Genomic DNA, 4,309 nt, shown 5'->3' with positions numbered 1-4,309 from the left:
GTAACACAAGCAAAATTATTTAAAGTTAATAAATTATTACTTAAGAAATTTCACACATGATCTTTTTCACTGCCTTAGTTTCTCCTGTCTTAATCTTCAAGACAGTCCTTTTAAAAAGAACTTTTATTTGATCCGTAGTTGTCATGTCCATCAGTCTATAATTCTTTTAGTTGGGCTTCTTTAATGTCTACTTGACTATGGACATACCTCAAAAATTCTCCACACGTTTAGGGTAAGAGTAGACGGGTCTGCCTTGTTCTAAATTCAAATCATATTCACTCCTAAGCTATCACACCCTGGAATAATACAGATCGTTGGGATATACCAATATTTAAGATAAAACATATCTTTTTACTGTTAGGTCTTTCATCATTTTATCAGTGCTGTCTTGTAGTTCCTCCCTGCAATCTAATACCTATTTACTCTCTGAGGTATTCCCAACAATGTAGGTCTACAGAAAAAGCCCCATCAAGATAGACCTCAACTGAAAATATTTTTTAAAAATTATGGTCATAATGAAAGCTACCATACACAATTTTAAATTAACAATATGTTAAGTAGTAACTCAAAAGCAAGTAAGACTAAATGATATACTATTTAAACAGTCTTACAAATAAAATAACATTATTATTATTTTTTTTATAAAAGGGCTTAACACAATATTCAGAGCAGTGGCTACCTCTAGAGGAAAGGTAGGGGAGTGGCTCAGAATACAAAGGTAGATTCAGTAGTATTGGTAACATTGTAATTCTTACCTTCTATTATGGGTTCACGGGAGTTTGTCGATTTTATTATGCTTCCCAATTTACATGTTTGTTTCATACACTACTTTGAATATATTACATATTATATAATAAAGTGTTAATATGAAAATGACATGAATCGAGATTTATAGACGAAACAAAGGAATATAAGATATCAAAACTACAACATCATTGAATTAATAATCTGAGTGTTTTCCATACTCCAGTCCTTTTTGAAAAAATGTCCTGTCAGTTTTTTTCAACCAGAATGGTTTCTTAAAAAAAGTGTCTATGGATGGTGTACTTCAGAAGATTTATGGATTCCCTGAAATAACATGCAGAAATGTGTGTGTGTGTGTGTGTGTGTGTGTGTGTGTTGGAGGGGGAGGAGGTAAGAGAAAGGGTCCGTTTTTTTGACAGGAGTGTCTAGAAATAACCAATGCATAGTAGTTAAGGGGATGGGCTTGGGCACCAGAAACACTTGGGTTTGAATCTTGAATTAAAGATTCCTTAGTGTGTGATCTTGGTCAATCTGTTTACCTCTGTGAGATCTGGTTCCCGCCTCACCGTGTTATGCACAGATGATATTTATAAAGAGTTTGGCATAGTTCCTGATAGACAATAAATATGCTTCGATTATTATTCTTCTTATTGTAGTTTTAATCAAATCCTCAATTGATCCATGACCCAAAAGATTAAGCAACAATCTTAGTAAAAGCAACACTTTCCATGATTCTGTGAAACTGGCTCCAGTTTCTTCATTGTAAATGAGCTAAATGCTCATGAGCTCACTTTGTCCACTGCAGCAAACAAGTCCAGTATTAGATTCTAGGAATAAGTAAAGAGCTCACACTTTCAAAAGAAAAACTGGCTTACAAAACTTTTTATTGAAATACAAGATTCATAGAGTGCACACATCCTAAGCGTACAGTTCAAGGGACTTGCCCAAAGTGTGCACAGCCATCTAAACAGTGCCCAGAGCAAAAAACATTTCCAGGAACTCAAGCAGCAATTCTCATGTGCCCTTCTAGTCCCTGCCTCACCTCTCAAGGCATCCACTATCCCGATCTCTAGGAGCATGGGAAAGAGTGGCTTTTGAACAATAATTGAAGTAGAGGATGAAAAATACATGGTGTGCTAGCAGAAAGCACAGGGGATTTAAAGCCAGCCACACTTTAGTTCAATCCCCATTGACGGCTGTGAAATGGACACCATACTACCTACTAGACTGCATCGCTGTGACGATCGGAAGTAGTATGGATCTAGGACCCAGCAGGGCACCTTCCCTGGTGGACTCAGCTGCTATTTCTTCTTATGACACTAAGAGACCTGAGTGATGGATGGAATCCTTGTTAGGATTAAATGAAATGATAGATGTGAGGGCACTTTTAAAAGCTGAAATAAGTTCACATACAAATATGAAGTGTCATGTGAAAAGATACAGTACATTTGCTATGTGGGCTTAAAATTGTCATATCAGTTAAAATAGTTTGGCTGTTTGGGGATTCTGAATTTGAGCTGTTCTAACCTGTTAACCTGGTCAGATCTTGAGTGCTCTGTGGCTAGACTGGCGTCCACACCCTGCTGTCGAAAGAAAACTTTTTCTGAAGTGGAACAACTGCCAACATAAGCACTGACGGCCTGTGTGAAGGTCCATCCTCAACAGGATCATCTAAAAAGATGGGCTTTATGAAGAGGCGATGCCATTCATTAACCAAAGGCAGCTCCTTGGCCTTAGTCCAGTGGTGGTGTCATGCTGCAAGCTGCAGAGAAACTGTTTCCACCTTGCAAAGGTTGCAACATAAATCATAGAACACTTCCTCGAGGGGACATAAAAATAAAAGCAGACATTCCATGCTTCAACTACATTTATCACACATGCGTACCTGTGCACATTTCTACTACTCCCATCCCCAGAGGAGAATGTATAATCATGCATTAAATACAACTACAGAGTGTGAAGGAAGAAATAACTAAAGATACATTCAGAACTAACATTTCTGGAGCACCTAAAATGCTCCAGAACTGTGCACTATCTCATTTAATTCTCAAAGCATCCCTATGACATAGGCCTTATTAGCTTCATTATACTAAGAGGAAAATGAGGCTTGCAGAATCTAAATACTTCACCTATGGTGACACAGCTAGTACTGGGCAGAGCTCGAATATGAGCCCAAATATGATTAATCCCAAGTGTGAGCTCCTAGTAGCTCATGGTCTTGGCCACCTGAATGTATAATGACCATTGCTGAAACCCTGATATTATCATTGCTTATGAGAAGTATGTAGTCACCAAAATGGCTATACCAATCTCAATATAAGCACCCCAGAAGCAGTACATAATCTTTTGGGAAACTTATTTTTGAAGGAGTATGAATGACCTAGAGTTCAGTTAGAGAAGAATGATCATAAAGGAACCAGACCTCATGTTAGAGCCTGAAAAACTAGCAATGGTAAGACGGATAAAATAGAGGTTCCCGGAAGGGTTTTAATATTTGATATGCTGACTGTCATTAGACAGTACAGTTATATATATCTAGATATAGACATAAGGGATGGACCAGAAACCAATGAAATAAAGCAAAATAGGAAATAGTTTTCTAAAAGACAAAGAGATCTGTAGATGGAATGAGTTGCCTTGAGAGGCAAAAAGATTCTCACTATGGCAGGTTCTAAGGAAGTTAGAAGAGACTTCATCATGGATAATGAAGTTAAGATTTGAATTGGCTCACATAGACGAACTAAATTCCATAAACTTCCTAACAGCTGAACTTTGGGTACTCTTGCAAAGCGGCAGCTAGACAACTGGGTGCAGCAGTGCTGGGGAGTGGGTTAGGGAGGGACAGACAAAGATGAGGTAAGGGGTAAAAGTTTCCTTCAAGGAGGTGTCATTAAAAAATTATTGAACAGGCATATTTCCTCTAGAGTGACTGAAGCTGTCAAGTGTAATGATCAAGATAGGCTGGCAGCCATGTTTCCCACCTCTCTGACCTAGAGCAATTAAAGTGACTAGTTTTATAGAGAGAAAAGCATGAAGAAGACCCATAGAATATGTCAGAAATAAGCAGTAGAGTCCTTAGAGTACCATGTTCTCAATTCTGGTACACCTAATGTAACCAAATAAGTGGGTTCTGCTGCCTGTCGCAACAAAAGCCATACTGGTGAGGCAGGTGCTGGTGCAAAAGGAGAGGATTTAGTCAGGTACTGCACAACCTGAGAGGATGGTGGTGTCTCACTTCAAGGACTATCTCCCCTTCATGCTCAGGCCCACAGTTCTTATAGGGATAGGGAAGGGATGACTTTGTTTTTTTTATCCAATTATCTTTCCAGCTTTTGATGCACTCCGTGTAAGAACCTTCTCCCTCACCATCTTGGTCAATGGGGGAGAGTCCTCAGCTATAAAACTGACTATGTATAATAGTGGGGTAGTGGAGAGCAAGGGGGTGGGGAGTGGGAGCAAACATCAGGAAGACTAGCGATGCCCCAACTCTCAGCTCGCCTCCCAGTGCTGGATACAGCACCTGCACATCTGGCCAACCAGCCAGCCAGTAAGCTGGCTGGAGTCT

The 4,309-nt window shown here is 39.2% G+C and overlaps 1 non-coding gene across 1 annotated transcript; it reads right to left on the bottom strand.

The window, feature by feature from the left end:
- Positions 1 to 381: 381 nt before the first annotated feature.
- On the bottom strand, positions 382 to 485 carry LOC150019425 (small nucleolar RNA SNORA18). Its single transcript, XR_016509536.1, has one exon. It is a non-coding gene; the product is annotated as a small nucleolar RNA SNORA18 (small nucleolar RNA).
- Between the last annotated feature and the right edge of the window lie 3,824 nt (positions 486 to 4,309).

This window comes from Furipterus horrens, unplaced genomic scaffold, assembly GCF_987537825.1.
Source record: "Furipterus horrens unplaced genomic scaffold, mFurHor1.1.pri manual_scaffold_2, whole genome shotgun sequence".
Lineage (NCBI taxonomy): Eukaryota > Metazoa > Chordata > Mammalia > Chiroptera > Furipteridae > Furipterus > Furipterus horrens.
Note: the sequence above shows the minus strand (reverse complement) of the source record. Positions and strands in the feature narration are given on the sequence as shown.